A 16,641-nucleotide genomic window follows, 5' to 3' on the forward strand; every position below is an offset into this window, starting at 1 on the left:
CCCGGGTGTGCACCTCGGGTGGGCACCTTGGTGCGCATGCCTTGCCTGGGCTGCGCACCAGGGCGGGCTCAAGATGGCACCCGCGTTCCTTTTTTTTCACTATCTTTCAAAACGGAAATTTTAAAATCTCATTTTTTTTTGCCTTTTTCTGGAAATTAGTGAAGGCAGCGCATCAAAGGTGCGCACCTCGCTGCCCACCACGGTGCGCAACGCCGGTGGGCACCCGGGAGTGCTTCGAAGTGTGCTCCAAGGTGCTGCGTGCACGTTGTCGGAGCCCGGTTTGCCCCGGGTGCGCACCTCGCGTGCACCTTCGTCGGGGTGGGCACCTTGGCTGGGTTTGCCCCGGCTGCGCTCCGAAGCGGGGTTATTGGAGCGCCGCCTCTTTTTTTGTCGGAGCGTTTGGTGGGGTTTCTCGCATTGGCTCTTCCGAGGCCCGGTTGCCACCCTGGCGCGCACGAAGTCGGAAGTAGGGTTAATTGCCCGGGTGCGCACCTTTGCCAGGGTGGGCACCTTACCTGGGCTGCGCACCAGGGCGGGCTCAAGATGGCACGCGCGTTCCGTTTTTTTCACTATCTTTCAAAACGGAAATTTTAAAATCTCCTTTTTTTTTTGCCTTTTCTGGAAATTAGTGAAGGCAGCGCATCAAAGGTGCGCACCTCGCTGCCCACCTTGGTGTGCTCTGAGGTGCGCACCCGGGAGCGCTACGAAGTGTGCTCCAAGGTGCGGCGTGCACGTTGTCGGAGCCCGGTTTGCCCCGGGTGCGCACCTCGCCTGCACCTTGGCCGGGGTGGGCACCTTGGCTGGGTTTGCCCAGGGTGCGCTCCGAAGCGGGGTTACTGGAGCGCCCCCTCTTTTTTTGTCAGAGCGTTTGGTGGGGTTTCTCGCATTGGCTCTTCCCAGGCCCGGTTGTTGGGTGCGCTCCCACCCTGGCGCGCGCGAAGTTGGAAGTTGGGTTAATTGCCCGGGCGCGCACCTTCGCCAGGGTGGGCACCTTGGTGCGCACACCTTGGCTGGGCTGCGCACCAGGGCGGGCTCAAGATGGCACCAGCATTCCCTTTTTCTCACTATCTTTCAAAACGGAAATTTTAAAATCTCGTTTTTTTTTTGCCTTTTATGGAAATTAGTGAAGGCATCGCATCAAAGGTGCGCACCTCGCTGCCCACCTTGGTGTGCTCCGAGGTGCCCACCACGGTGCGCAACGCCGGTGCGAACCCGGGAGCGCCCCGATGTGTGCTCCAAGGTGCGGCGTGCACGAAGTCGGACCCCGGTTTGCCCCGGGTGCGCACCTCGCGTGCACCTTGGTGCGCACACCTTGGCTGGGTTGCGCGGCCTGGTGGGCACCATGGTGCGCACCAAGGAGCGCTCCGAAGTGTGCTCCAAGGTGCGGCGTGCACGAAGTCGGAGCCCGGTTTGCCCCGGGTACGCACCTCGCGTGCACCTTCGCCGGGGTGGGCACCTCGGCTGGGTTGCGCGCCCTGGTGCGCACCAAGGAGCGCTCCGAAGTGTGCTCCAAGGTGCGGCGTGCACGAAGTCGGAGCCCGGTTTGCCCCGGGTGCGCACCTTCGCCGCGGTGCGCACCATGGCGTGCACGAAGTCGGAGCCCGGTTTGCCCCGGGTGCGCACCTCGCGTGCACCTTCGGCGGGGTTGCGCGCCCTGGTGGGCACCATGGTGCGCACCAAGGAGCGCTCCGAAGTGTGCTCCAAGGTGCGGCGTGCACGAAGTCGGAGCCCGGTTTGCCCCGGGTGCGCACCTCGCGTGCACCTTCGGCGGGGTTGCGCGCCCTGGTGGGCACCATGGTGCGCACCAAGGAGCGCTCCGAAGTGTGCTCCAAGGTGCGGCGTGCACGAAGTCGGAGCCCGGTTTGCCCCGGGTGCGCACCTCGCGTGCACCTTCGCCGCGGTGGGCACCATGGCGTGCACGAAGTCGGAGCCCGGTTTGCCCCGGGTGCGCACCTCGCGTGCACCTTCGCCGGGGTGGGCACCTCGGCTGGGTTGCGCGCCCTGGTGCGCACCAAGGAGCGCTCCGAAGTGTGCTCCAAGGTGCGGCGTGCACGAAGTCGGAGCCCGGTTTGCCCCGGGTGCGCACCTCGCGTGCACCTTCGCCAGGGTGGGCACCTCGGTGCGCACACCTTCTCAATGTTTTCTTGCCTTTTCTGGAAATTGGTGAAGGCAGCGCATCAAAGGTGCGCACCTCGGTGTGCTCCGAGGTGCGAACCCGAGAGCGCTCCGAGGTGCCCACGAAGTCGAAAGTCGGGTTAATTGCATTGTTTTCCCCGGGTGCGCTCCGAGGTGCGCAACATCGGCGCGCACCAAGGAGGGCTCCGAAGTGTGCTCCAAGGTGCGCACGATGGCGTGCACCTCTGGTGCGCACGATTCGGAGCTCGGTTTGACCGGGGTGCGCACACCTTGGCTGGGTTGCGCACCTTTTGTGCGCTCCAAGGTGCGCACGAAGTCGGAGCTCGGTTTGCCCCGGGTGCGCACCTTCGCCAGGGTGCGCACCTTGATGCGCACGCCTTGGCTGGGCTGCGCACCTTGGTGGGCGCCATGGTGCGCACCTTTCGTGCGCTCCAAGGTGCGCACGAAGTCGGAGCTCGGTTTGCCCCGGGTGCGCACCTTGGTGGGCGCCATGGTGCACTCCGAGGTGCCCAAGATTGGTGCGCACCAAGGAGCGCTCCGAAGTGCGCTCCAAGGTGCGCGCGAAGTCGAAAGTTGGGTTAATTGTCCGGTTTGCCTCGGGTGCGCACCTTGCGTGCACCTTCGCCAGGGTGGGCGCCTTGGTGCGCACACCTTGGCTGGGCTGCGCACACCTTGGCACCCGCGTTTCCTTCATTTTAAATTTTTTTTTTTTACAATCTCTCAAGTGGGAAATTCTATAATCTCAACTTTTTTTGCCTTTTCAGGAAACTTTTGAATGGAGCGCATCATTGGTGCGCTCCGAAGTGTGCTCCAAAGCTCTCTCCAGCTGCGTGCACCTGCCCCGGCCGCGCACCCGGCCCCGCCCAGCTTCGCTCACCTGTCCCGGGCGTCTGGTGCGGAACCTTAGAGTAAGAAACATCACCGTGCACCTTGGCCAACGTGCGCGACTCGACCGAGCGCGCACTGGCCGAGGTGCACACCGATTTCACCTGGGTGCGCGCGCAGCACCTCGGGCGCACCGGGGTGCGCGCACAACGCCCGGGTTGCACCGTGGCCTGTGTGCTCGGGGCGCCTCGGGTGCGCGCTCGGTGTCGCCCCCGCGCGCGCGGTAGTGCGGGCAGCGCACCCCGGCCCGGCCCGGCCCCGACGAGAACGCAAACGGGCAAAAGGTTTATTCAAATAGCATTGCGACGCCCGGCGAAAAACTAAAAAAGGGTGCAACACCGGGACTTCCCGGGAGGTCACCCATCCCAGTACTACTCCGGCCCAAGCGCGCTTAACTGCGGAGTTCTGATGGGATCCGGTGCACTAACGCTGGTATGATCGCACCCGTTATGAGCTTGTCGCAGTGTGTACTTAGCAAACCGCGACCCACGTGCGAATCCACCCCGGCCACCCACCCCCGTCGAGGTGCACACCCTCCCTCGCGAAGTGCGCCCCGTTCGCCAAGTGTGAGCCCTGCCCGGGTGCGCGCACCTTGCTAGGGCGTCGGGTGTGCACCCGGCCCGGCCTACGTGCGTGCACCTGGAGGGGGCGTCGTGTGCGTGCAGTGTCCCGTCTGCAACGCGGTGCCCACACACCACCTCGGGCGCAACGACCTGCGCTCACATGTGGGCCGAGTGCACCTTGGTGCATGTTCGGGGCGCCTCGGGTGCACGCTCGATCTTGCCCCGGTGCACCAAGGCGCTCGGTTTGCCCCGGGTGCGCACTTGGTGCAAGGTGGGCACCCAAAATAGGGATCAAGCACCAAAACACAAGTTTCGGGATGCAAAATGGGACCCAAGGACCACAAATGCGTTCCAAGACCCATGATGGGTCCACGAGAACAAAAATGTGTTCCGAGACTTAATAAACAAATATTGGGTTTTAGGAGAAGAAACATGCTCTGATGCCCAAAACGAGAATCGACCCCGAAAAGGCCACAGGCCAAAAGTGGGATGCGAGACAAAAAAAAATGGGACCCGAGGACCAAAATTGGGTTCCCAGGTCGAAGACAGGGCAACCGGACAAGAAACGACCTCTAAGGCTCGAAATGAGTCCCGACGACTAAAACTTGACAAGAAGCACCCATCAGGCACCCAACTCGACACCCATGGGATGCCGACCCACCCGGGCTTCCACCTAGCACACCTTGGCACCCACCCACCCTCGCACCCAACCTCGCACCCAACTTAGCACCTTTGAACCCACATTGGCACTCACCCTGACCCTGGCACCTTGGAACCCACATTGGCACTCACCTTGACCCTGGCACCCACCTTTGCACTCACCTTGGGACCCACCCTGGCTCCCACCTCGGCACCCACCCAGACACCCACCTTGGTTCCTTGGCACCCACCTTGGATCCTTGGCACCCACCCCGACACCCACCTTGGCACGCAACTTGGCTACTTGCCACCCACCTTGGCTCCTTGACGCCCACCCCGACAACCACCCCGTGACCTACCCTGGCTAGGGTTGGTGCACACCCACCCTGGTGCCCACCTTGGCACCCACCCTATGACCCACCTTGGCACGCACCTTAGTACCCACCCCGTTACCCACCCTAGGACCCACCCCGTGACCCACCTTGGCCAGGGTGGGTGCCTTGGTGCGCACAACTTGCCTGGGCTGCACACCAGGGCGGGCTCAAGATGGCACCCGCGTTCCGTTTTTTTCACTATCTTTCAAAACGGAAATTTTAAAATCTCATTTTTTTCTTTTTTTTGCCTTTTCTGGAAATTAGTGAAGGCAGCGCATCAAAGGTGCGCAATGCTGGTGCGAACCCGGGAGCGCTCCGATGTGTGCTCCAAGGTGCGGCGTGCACGAAGTCCGAGCCCGGTTTGCCCCGGGTGCGCACCTCGCGTGCACCTTCGCCGGGGTGAGCACCTTGGCTGGGTTGCGCGCCCTGGTGCGTACCAAGGAGCGCTCTGAAGTGTGCTCCAAGGTGCGGCGTGCACGAAGTCGGAGCCCGGTTTGCCCCGGGTGTGCACCTCGGGTGCGCACCTCGCGTGCACCTTCGCTGCGGTGGGCACCTTGGCTGGGTTGCGCGCCTTGGTGGGCACCATGCAGTGCACGAAGTCGGAGCCCGGTTTGCCCCGGGCGCGCACCTCCGCCAGGGTGGGCACCTTGGTGCGCACAACTTGCCTGGGCTGCGCATCAGGAAGGGCTCAAGATGGCACCCGCGTTCCGTTTTTTTCACTATCTTTCAGAACGGAAATTTTAAAATATCGTTTTTTTTTGCCTTTTCTGGAAATTAGTGAAGGCAGCGCATCAAAGGTGCGCAACGCTGGTGCGAACCTGGGAGCGCTCCGATGTGTGCTCCAAGGTGCGGCGTGCACGAAGTCGGAGCCCGGTTTGCCTCGGGTGCGCCCTGGTGGGCACCATGGTGCGCACCAAGGAGCGCTCCGAAGTGTGCTCCAAGGTGCGGCCTGCACGAAGTCGGAGCCCGGTTTGCCCCGGGTGTGCACCTCGGGTGGGCACCTTGGTGCGCATGCCTTGCCTGGGCTGCGCACCAGGGCGGGCTCAAGATGGCACCCGCGTTCCTTTTTTTTCACTATCTTTCAAAACGGAAATTTTAAAATCTCATTTTTTTTTGCCTTTTTCTGGAAATTAGTGAAGGCAGCGCATCAAAGGTGCGCACCTCGCTGCCCACCACGGTGCGCAACGCCGGTGGGCACCCGGGAGTGCTTCGAAGTGTGCTCCAAGGTGCTGCGTGCACGTTGTCGGAGCCCGGTTTGCCCCGGGTGCGCACCTCGCGTGCACCTTCGTCGGGGTGGGCACCTTGGCTTGGTTTGCCCCGGCTGCGCTCCGAAGCGGGGTTATTGGAGCGCCGCCTCTTTTTTTGTCGGAGCGTTTGGTGGGGTTTCTCGCATTGGCTCTTCCGAGGCCCGGTTGCCACCCTGGCGCGCACGAAGTCGGAAGTAGGGTTAATTGCCCGGGTGCGCACCTTTGCCAGGGTGGCACCTTACCTGGGCTGCGCACCAGGGCGGGCTCAAGATGGCACGCGCGTTCCGTTTTTTTCACTATCTTTCAAAACGGAAATTTTAAAATCTCCTTTTTTTTTTGCCTTTTCTGGAAATTAGTGAAGGCAGCGCATCAAAGGTGCGCACCTCGCTGCCCACCTTGGTGTGCTCTGAGGTGCGCACCCGGGAGCGCTACGAAGTGTGCTCCAAGGTGCGGCGTGCACGTTGTCGGAGCCCGGTTTGCCCCGGGTGCGCACCTCGCCTGCACCTTGGCCGGGGTGGGCACCTTGGCTGGGTTTGCCCAGGGTGCGCTCCGAAGCGGGGTTACTGGAGCGCCCCCTCTTTTTTTGTCAGAGAGTTTGGTGGGGTTTCTCGCATTGGCTCTTCCCAGGCCCGGTTGTTGGGTGCGCTCCCACCCTGGCGCGCGCGAAGTTGGAAGTTGGGTTAATTGCCCGGGCGCGCACCTTCGCCAGGGTGGGCACCTTGGTGCGCAAACCTTGGCTGGGCTGCGCACCAGGGCGGGCTCAAGATGGCACCAGCATTCCCTTTTTCTCACTATCTTTCAAAACGGAAATTTTAAAATCTCGTTTTTTTTTTGCCTTTTATGGAAATTAGTGAAGGCATCGCATCAAAGGTGCGCACCTCGCTGCCCACCTTGGTGTGCTCCGAGGTGCCCACCACGGTGCGCAACGCCGGTGCGAACCCGGGAGCGCCCCGATGTGTGCTCCAAGGTGCGGCGTGCACGAAGTCGGACCCCGGTTTGCCCCGGGTGCGCACCTCGCGTGCACCTTGGTGCGCACACCTTGGCTGGGTTGCGCGGCCTGGTGGGCACCATGGTGCGCACCAAGGAGCGCTCCGAAGTGTGCTCCAAGGTGCGGCGTGCACGAAGTCGGAGCCCGGTTTGCCCCGGGTGCGCACCTTCGCCGCGGTGGGCACCATGGCGTGCACGAAGTCGGAGCCCGGTTTGCCCCGGGTGCGCACCTCGCGTGCACCTTCGCCGGGGTGGGCACCTCGGCTGGGTTGCGCGCCCTGGTGCGCACCAAGGAGCGCTCTGAAGTGTGCTCCAAGGTGCGGCGTGCACGAAGTCGGAGCCCGGTTTGCCCCGGGTGTGCACCTCGCGTGCACCTTCGCTGCGGTGGGCACCTTGGCTGGGTTGCGCGCCTTGGTGGGCACCATGCAGTGCACGAAGTCGGAGCCCGGTTTGCCCCGGGCGCGCACCTCCGCCAGGGTGGGCACCTTGGTGCGCACAACTTGCCTGGGCTGCGCACCAGGAAGGGCTCAAGATGGCACCCGCGTTCCGTTTTTTTCACTATCTTTCAGAACGGAAATTTTAAAATATCGTTTTTTTTTGCCTTTTCTGGAAATTAGTGAAGGCAGCGCATCAAAGGTGCGCAACGCTGGTGCGAACCTGGGAGCGCTCCGATGTGTGCTCCAAGGTGCGGCGTGCACGAAGTCGGACCCCGGTTTGCCCCGGGTGCGCACCTCGCGTGCACCTTGGTGCGCACACCTTGGCTGGGTTGCGCGCCCTGGTGGGCACCATGGTGCGCACCAAGGAGCGCTCCGAAGTGTGCTCCAAGGTGCGGCGTGCACGAAGTCGGAGCCCGGTTTGCCCCGGGTGCGCACCTCGCGTGCACCTTCGCCGCGGTGGGCACCATGGCGTGCACGAAGTCGGAGCCCGGTTTGCCCCGGGTGCGCACCTCGCGTGCACCTTCGCCGGGGTGGGCACCTTAGTGTGCAGACCTTGGCTGGGTTGCGCGCCCTGGTGGGCACCATGGTGCGCACCAAGGAGCGCTCCGAAGTGTGCTCCAAGGTGCGGCCTGCACGAAGTCGGAGCCCGGTTTGCCCCGGGTGTGCACCTCGGGTGGGCACCTTGGTGCGCATGCCTTGCCTGGGCTGCGCACCAGGGCGGGCTCAAGATGGCACCCGCGTTCCTTTTTTTTCACTATCTTTCAAAACGGAAATTTTAAAATCTCATTTTTTTTTGCCTTTTTCTGGAAATTAGTGAAGGCAGCGCATCAAAGGTGCGCACCTCGCTGCCCACCACGGTGCGCAACGCCGGTGGGCACCCGGGAGTGCTTCGAAGTGTGCTCCAAGGTGCTGCGTGCACGTTGTCGGAGCCCGGTTTGCCCCGGGTGCGCACCTCGCGTGCACCTTCGTCGGGGTGGGCACCTTGGCTGGGTTTGCCCCGGCTGCGCTCCGAAGCGGGGTTATTGGAGCGCCGCCTCTTTTTTTGTCGGAGCGTTTGGTGGGGTTTCTCGCATTGGCTCTTCCGAGGCCCGGTTGCCACCCTGGCGCGCACGAAGTCGGAAGTAGGGTTAATTGCCCGGGTGCGCACCTTTGCCAGGGTGGGCACCTTACCTGGGCTGCGCACCAGGGCGGGCTCAAGATGGCACGCGCGTTCCGTTTTTTTCACTATCTTTCAAAACGGAAATTTTAAAATCTCCTTTTTTTTTTGCCTTTTCTGGAAATTAGTGAAGGCAGCGCATCAAAGGTGCGCACCTCGCTGCCCACCTTGGTGTGCTCTGAGGTGCGCACCCGGGAGCGCTACGAAGTGTGCTCCAAGGTGCGGCGTGCACGTTGTCGGAGCCCGGTTTGCCCCGGGTGCGCACCTCGCCTGCACCTTGGCCGGGGTGGGCACCTTGGCTGGGTTTGCCCAGGGTGCGCTCCGAAGCGGGGTTACTGGAGCGCCCCCTCTTTTTTTGTCAGAGCGTTTGGTGGGGTTTCTCGCATTGGCTCTTCCCAGGCCCGGTTGTTGGGTGCGCTCCCACCCTGGCGCGCGCGAAGTTGGAAGTTGGGTTAATTGCCCGGGCGCGCACCTTCGCCAGGGTGGGCACCTTGGTGCGCACACCTTGGCTGGGCTGCGCACCAGGGCGGGCTCAAGATGGCACCAGCATTCCCTTTTTCTCACTATCTTTCAAAACGGAAATTTTAAAATCTCGTTTTTTTTTTGCCTTTTATGGAAATTAGTGAAGGCATCGCATCAAAGGTGCGCACCTCGCTGCCCACCTTGGTGTGCTCCGAGGTGCCCACCACGGTGCGCAACGCCGGTGCGAACCCGGGAGCGCCCCGATGTGTGCTCCAAGGTGCGGCGTGCACGAAGTCGGACCCCGGTTTGCCCCGGGTGCGCACCTCGCGTGCACCTTGGTGCGCACACCTTGGCTGGGTTGCGCGGCCTGGTGGGCACCATGGTGCGCACCAAGGAGCGCTCCGAAGTGTGCTCCAAGGTGCGGCGTGCACGAAGTCGGAGCCCGGTTTGCCCCGGGTACGCACCTCGCGTGCACCTTCGCCGGGGTGGGCACCTCGGCTGGGTTGCGCGCCCTGGTGCGCACCAAGGAGCGCTCCGAAGTGTGCTCCAAGGTGCGGCGTGCACGAAGTCGGAGCCCGGTTTGCCCCGGGTGCGCACCTTCGCCGCGGTGCGCACCATGGCGTGCACGAAGTCGGAGCCCGGTTTGCCCCGGGTGCGCACCTCGCGTGCACCTTCGGCGGGGTTGCGCGCCCTGGTGGGCACCATGGTGCGCACCAAGGAGCGCTCCGAAGTGTGCTCCAAGGTGCGGCGTGCACGAAGTCGGAGCCCGGTTTGCCCCGGGTGCGCACCTCGCGTGCACCTTCGGCGGGGTTGCGCGCCCTGGTGGGCACCATGGTGCGCACCAAGGAGCGCTCCGAAGTGTGCTCCAAGGTGCGGCGTGCACGAAGTCGGAGCCCGGTTTGCCCCGGGTGCGCACCTCGCGTGCACCTTCGCCGCGGTGGGCACCATGGCGTGCACGAAGTCGGAGCCCGGTTTGCCCCGGGTGCGCACCTCGCGTGCACCTTCGCCGGGGTGGGCACCTCGGCTGGGTTGCGCGCCCTGGTGCGCACCAAGGAGCGCTCCGAAGTGTGCTCCAAGGTGCGGCGTGCACGAAGTCGGAGCCCGGTTTGCCCCGGGTGCGCACCTCGCGTGCACCTTCGCCAGGGTGGGCACCTCGGTGCGCACACCTTCTCAATGTTTTCTTGCCTTTTCTGGAAATTGGTGAAGGCAGCGCATCAAAGGTGCGCACCTCGGTGTGCTCCGAGGTGCGAACCCGAGAGCGCTCCGAGGTGCCCACGAAGTCGAAAGTCGGGTTAATTGCATTGTTTTCCCCGGGTGCGCTCCGAGGTGCGCAACATCGGCGCGCACCAAGGAGGGCTCCGAAGTGTGCTCCAAGGTGCGCACGATGGCGTGCACCTCTGGTGCGCACGATTCGGAGCTCGGTTTGACCGGGGTGCGCACACCTTGGCTGGGTTGCGCACCTTTTGTGCGCTCCAAGGTGCGCACGAAGTCGGAGCTCGGTTTGCCCCGGGTGCGCACCTTCGCCAGGGTGCGCACCTTGATGCGCACGCCTTGGCTGGGCTGCGCACCTTGGTGGGCGCCATGGTGCGCACCTTTCGTGCGCTCCAAGGTGCGCACGAAGTCGGAGCTCGGTTTGCCCCGGGTGCGCACCTTGGTGGGCGCCATGGTGCACTCCGAGGTGCCCAAGATTGGTGCGCACCAAGGAGCGCTCCGAAGTGCGCTCCAAGGTGCGCGCGAAGTCGAAAGTTGGGTTAATTGTCCGGTTTGCCTCGGGTGCGCACCTTGCGTGCACCTTCGCCAGGGTGGGCGCCTTGGTGCGCACACCTTGGCTGGGCTGCGCACACCTTGGCACCCGCGTTTCCTTCATTTTAAATTTTTTTTTTTTACAATCTCTCAAGTGGGAAATTCTATAATCTCAACTTTTTTTGCCTTTTCAGGAAACTTTTGAATGGAGCGCATCATTGGTGCGCTCCGAAGTGTGCTCCAAAGCTCTCTCCAGCTGCGTGCACCTGCCCCGGCCGCGCACCCGGCCCCGCCCAGCTTCGCTCACCTGTCCCGGGCGTCTGGTGCGGAACCTTAGAGTAAGAAACATCACCGTGCACCTTGGCCAACGTGCGCGACTCGACCGAGCGCGCACTGGCCGAGGTGCACACCGATTTCACCTGGGTGCGCGCGCAGCACCTCGGGCGCACCGGGGTGCGCGCACAACGCCCGGGTTGCACCGTGGCCTGTGTGCTCGGGGCGCCTCGGGTGCGCGCTCGGTGTCGCCCCCGCGCGCGCGGTAGTGCGGGCAGCGCACCCCGGCCCGGCCCGGCCCCGACGAGAACGCAAACGGGCAAAAGGTTTATTCAAATAGCATTGCGACGCCCGGCGAAAAACTAAAAAAGGGTGCAACACCGGGACTTCCCGGGAGGTCACCCATCCCAGTACTACTCCGGCCCAAGCGCGCTTAACTGCGGAGTTCTGATGGGATCCGGTGCACTAACGCTGGTATGATCGCACCCGTTATGAGCTTGTCGCAGTGTGTACTTAGCAAACCGCGACCCACGTGCGAATCCACCCCGGCCACCCACCCCCGTCGAGGTGCACACCCTCCCTCGCGAAGTGCGCCCCGTTCGCCAAGTGTGAGCCCTGCCCGGGTGCGCGCACCTTGCTAGGGCGTCGGGTGTGCACCCGGCCCGGCCTACGTGCGTGCACCTGGAGGGGGCGTCGTGTGCGTGCAGTGTCCCGTCTGCAACGCGGTGCCCACACACCACCTCGGGCGCAACGACCTGCGCTCACATGTGGGCCGAGTGCACCTTGGTGCATGTTCGGGGCGCCTCGGGTGCACGCTCGATCTTGCCCCGGTGCACCAAGGCGCTCGGTTTGCCCCGGGTGCGCACTTGGTGCAAGGTGGGCACCCAAAATAGGGATCAAGCACCAAAACACAAGTTTCGGGATGCAAAATGGGACCCAAGGACCACAAATGCGTTCCAAGACCCATGATGGGTCCACGAGAACAAAAATGTGTTCCGAGACTTAATAAACAAATATTGGGTTTTAGGAGAAGAAACATGCTCTGATGCCCAAAACGAGAATCGACCCCGAAAAGGCCACAGGCCAAAAGTGGGATGCGAGACAAAAAAAAATGGGACCCGAGGACCAAAATTGGGTTCCCAGGTCGAAGACAGGGCAACCGGACAAGAAACGACCTCTAAGGCTCGAAATGAGTCCCGACGACTAAAACTTGACAAGAAGCACCCATCAGGCACCCAACTCGACACCCATGGGATGCCGACCCACCCGGGCTTCCACCTAGCACACCTTGGCACCCACCCACCCTCGCACCCAACCTCGCACCCAACTTAGCACCTTTGAACCCACATTGGCACTCACCCTGACCCTGGCACCTTGGAACCCACATTGGCACTCACCTTGACCCTGGCACCCACCTTTGCACTCACCTTGGGACCCACCCTGGCTCCCACCTCGGCACCCACCCAGACACCCACCTTGGTTCCTTGGCACCCACCTTGGATCCTTGGCACCCACCCCGACACCCACCTTGGCACGCAACTTGGCTACTTGCCACCCACCTTGGCTCCTTGACGCCCACCCCGACAACCACCCCGTGACCTACCCTGGCTAGGGTTGGTGCACACCCACCCTGGTGCCCACCTTGGCACCCACCCTATGACCCACCTTGGCACGCACCTTAGTACCCACCCCGTTACCCACCCTAGGACCCACCCCGTGACCCACCTTGGCCAGGGTGGGTGCCTTGGTGCGCACAACTTGCCTGGGCTGCACACCAGGGCGGGCTCAAGATGGCACCCGCGTTCCGTTTTTTTCACTATCTTTCAAAACGGAAATTTTAAAATCTCATTTTTTTCTTTTTTTTGCCTTTTCTGGAAATTAGTGAAGGCAGCGCATCAAAGGTGCGCAATGCTGGTGCGAACCCGGGAGCGCTCCGATGTGTGCTCCAAGGTGCGGCGTGCACGAAGTCCGAGCCCGGTTTGCCCCGGGTGCGCACCTCGCGTGCACCTTCGCCGGGGTGAGCACCTTGGCTGGGTTGCGCGCCCTGGTGCGTACCAAGGAGCGCTCTGAAGTGTGCTCCAAGGTGCGGCGTGCACGAAGTCGGAGCCCGGTTTGCCCCGGGTGTGCACCTCGGGTGCGCACCTCGCGTGCACCTTCGCTGCGGTGGGCACCTTGGCTGGGTTGCGCGCCTTGGTGGGCACCATGCAGTGCACGAAGTCGGAGCCCGGTTTGCCCCGGGCGCGCACCTCCGCCAGGGTGGGCACCTTGGTGCGCACAACTTGCCTGGGCTGCGCATCAGGAAGGGCTCAAGATGGCACCCGCGTTCCGTTTTTTTCACTATCTTTCAGAACGGAAATTTTAAAATATCGTTTTTTTTTGCCTTTTCTGGAAATTAGTGAAGGCAGCGCATCAAAGGTGCGCAACGCTGGTGCGAACCTGGGAGCGCTCCGATGTGTGCTCCAAGGTGCGGCGTGCACGAAGTCGGAGCCCGGTTTGCCTCGGGTGCGCCCTGGTGGGCACCATGGTGCGCACCAAGGAGCGCTCCGAAGTGTGCTCCAAGGTGCGGCCTGCACGAAGTCGGAGCCCGGTTTGCCCCGGGTGTGCACCTCGGGTGGGCACCTTGGTGCGCATGCCTTGCCTGGGCTGCGCACCAGGGCGGGCTCAAGATGGCACCCGCGTTCCTTTTTTTTCACTATCTTTCAAAACGGAAATTTTAAAATCTCATTTTTTTTTGCCTTTTTCTGGAAATTAGTGAAGGCAGCGCATCAAAGGTGCGCACCTCGCTGCCCACCACGGTGCGCAACGCCGGTGGGCACCCGGGAGTGCTTCGAAGTGTGCTCCAAGGTGCTGCGTGCACGTTGTCGGAGCCCGGTTTGCCCCGGGTGCGCACCTCGCGTGCACCTTCGTCGGGGTGGGCACCTTGGCTTGGTTTGCCCCGGCTGCGCTCCGAAGCGGGGTTATTGGAGCGCCGCCTCTTTTTTTGTCGGAGCGTTTGGTGGGGTTTCTCGCATTGGCTCTTCCGAGGCCCGGTTGCCACCCTGGCGCGCACGAAGTCGGAAGTAGGGTTAATTGCCCGGGTGCGCACCTTTGCCAGGGTGGCACCTTACCTGGGCTGCGCACCAGGGCGGGCTCAAGATGGCACGCGCGTTCCGTTTTTTTCACTATCTTTCAAAACGGAAATTTTAAAATCTCCTTTTTTTTTTGCCTTTTCTGGAAATTAGTGAAGGCAGCGCATCAAAGGTGCGCACCTCGCTGCCCACCTTGGTGTGCTCTGAGGTGCGCACCCGGGAGCGCTACGAAGTGTGCTCCAAGGTGCGGCGTGCACGTTGTCGGAGCCCGGTTTGCCCCGGGTGCGCACCTCGCCTGCACCTTGGCCGGGGTGGGCACCTTGGCTGGGTTTGCCCAGGGTGCGCTCCGAAGCGGGGTTACTGGAGCGCCCCCTCTTTTTTTGTCAGAGAGTTTGGTGGGGTTTCTCGCATTGGCTCTTCCCAGGCCCGGTTGTTGGGTGCGCTCCCACCCTGGCGCGCGCGAAGTTGGAAGTTGGGTTAATTGCCCGGGCGCGCACCTTCGCCAGGGTGGGCACCTTGGTGCGCAAACCTTGGCTGGGCTGCGCACCAGGGCGGGCTCAAGATGGCACCAGCATTCCCTTTTTCTCACTATCTTTCAAAACGGAAATTTTAAAATCTCGTTTTTTTTTTGCCTTTTATGGAAATTAGTGAAGGCATCGCATCAAAGGTGCGCACCTCGCTGCCCACCTTGGTGTGCTCCGAGGTGCCCACCACGGTGCGCAACGCCGGTGCGAACCCGGGAGCGCCCCGATGTGTGCTCCAAGGTGCGGCGTGCACGAAGTCGGACCCCGGTTTGCCCCGGGTGCGCACCTCGCGTGCACCTTGGTGCGCACACCTTGGCTGGGTTGCGCGGCCTGGTGGGCACCATGGTGCGCACCAAGGAGCGCTCCGAAGTGTGCTCCAAGGTGCGGCGTGCACGAAGTCGGAGCCCGGTTTGCCCCGGGTGCGCACCTTCGCCGCGGTGGGCACCATGGCGTGCACGAAGTCGGAGCCCGGTTTGCCCCGGGTGCGCACCTCGCGTGCACCTTCGCCGGGGTGGGCACCTCGGCTGGGTTGCGCGCCCTGGTGCGCACCAAGGAGCGCTCTGAAGTGTGCTCCAAGGTGCGGCGTGCACGAAGTCGGAGCCCGGTTTGCCCCGGGTGTGCACCTCGCGTGCACCTTCGCTGCGGTGGGCACCTTGGCTGGGTTGCGCGCCTTGGTGGGCACCATGCAGTGCACGAAGTCGGAGCCCGGTTTGCCCCGGGCGCGCACCTCCGCCAGGGTGGGCACCTTGGTGCGCACAACTTGCCTGGGCTGCGCACCAGGAAGGGCTCAAGATGGCACCCGCGTTCCGTTTTTTTCACTATCTTTCAGAACGGAAATTTTAAAATATCGTTTTTTTTTGCCTTTTCTGGAAATTAGTGAAGGCAGCGCATCAAAGGTGCGCAACGCTGGTGCGAACCTGGGAGCGCTCCGATGTGTGCTCCAAGGTGCGGCGTGCACGAAGTCGGACCCCGGTTTGCCCCGGGTGCGCACCTCGCGTGCACCTTGGTGCGCACACCTTGGCTGGGTTGCGCGCCCTGGTGGGCACCATGGTGCGCACCAAGGAGCGCTCCGAAGTGTGCTCCAAGGTGCGGCGTGCACGAAGTCGGAGCCCGGTTTGCCCCGGGTGCGCACCTCGCGTGCACCTTCGCCGCGGTGGGCACCATGGCGTGCACGAAGTCGGAGCCCGGTTTGCCCCGGGTGCGCACCTCGCGTGCACCTTCGCCGGGGTGGGCACCTTAGTGTGCAGACCTTGGCTGGGTTGCGCGCCCTGGTGGGCACCATGGTGCGCACCAAGGAGCGCTCCGAAGTGTGCTCCAAGGTGCGGCCTGCACGAAGTCGGAGCCCGGTTTGCCCCGGGTGTGCACCTCGGGTGGGCACCTTGGTGCGCATGCCTTGCCTGGGCTGCGCACCAGGGCGGGCTCAAGATGGCACCCGCGTTCCTTTTTTTTCACTATCTTTCAAAACGGAAATTTTAAAATCTCATTTTTTTTTGCCTTTTTCTGGAAATTAGTGAAGGCAGCGCATCAAAGGTGCGCACCTCGCTGCCCACCACGGTGCGCAACGCCGGTGGGCACCCGGGAGTGCTTCGAAGTGTGCTCCAAGGTGCTGCGTGCACGTTGTCGGAGCCCGGTTTGCCCCGGGTGCGCACCTCGCGTGCACCTTCGTCGGGGTGGGCACCTTGGCTGGGTTTGCCCCGGCTGCGCTCCGAAGCGGGGTTATTGGAGCGCCGCCTCTTTTTTTGTCGGAGCGTTTGGTGGGGTTTCTCGCATTGGCTCTTCCGAGGCCCGGTTGCCACCCTGGCGCGCACGAAGTCGGAAGTAGGGTTAATTGCCCGGGTGCGCACCTTTGCCAGGGTGGGCACCTTACCTGGGCTGCGCACCAGGGCGGGCTCAAGATGGCACGCGCGTTCCGTTTTTTTCACTATCTTTCAAAACGGAAATTTTAAAATCTCCTTTTTTTTTTGCCTTTTCTGGAAATTAGTGAAGGCAGCGCATCAAAGGTGCGCACCTCGCTGCCCACCTTGGTGTGCTCTGAGGTGCGCACCCGGGAGCGCTACGAAGTGTGCTCCAAGGTGCGGCGTGCACGTTGTCGGAGCCCGGTTTGCCCCGGGTGCGCACCTCGCCTGCACCTTGGCCGGGGTGGGCAC

At 62.7% G+C, this 16,641-nt stretch overlaps 2 non-coding genes across 2 annotated transcripts; both read right to left on the reverse strand.

The window, feature by feature from the left end:
- Positions 1-3,348: 3,348 nt before the first annotated feature.
- On the reverse strand, positions 3,349-3,467 carry LOC131871503 (5S ribosomal RNA). The gene has a single exon (XR_009369720.1). It is a non-coding gene; the product is annotated as a 5S ribosomal RNA (ribosomal RNA).
- A 7,804-nt stretch (positions 3,468-11,271) lies between these two features.
- On the reverse strand, positions 11,272-11,390 carry LOC131871488 (5S ribosomal RNA). The gene has a single exon (XR_009369705.1). It is a non-coding gene; the product is annotated as a 5S ribosomal RNA (ribosomal RNA).
- Between the last annotated feature and the right edge of the window lie 5,251 nt (positions 11,391-16,641).

The sequence above is a fragment of the Cryptomeria japonica genome, unplaced genomic scaffold, assembly GCF_030272615.1.
Source record: "Cryptomeria japonica unplaced genomic scaffold, Sugi_1.0 HiC_scaffold_414, whole genome shotgun sequence".
NCBI classification, from domain to species: Eukaryota; Viridiplantae; Streptophyta; class Pinopsida; order Cupressales; family Cupressaceae; genus Cryptomeria; species Cryptomeria japonica.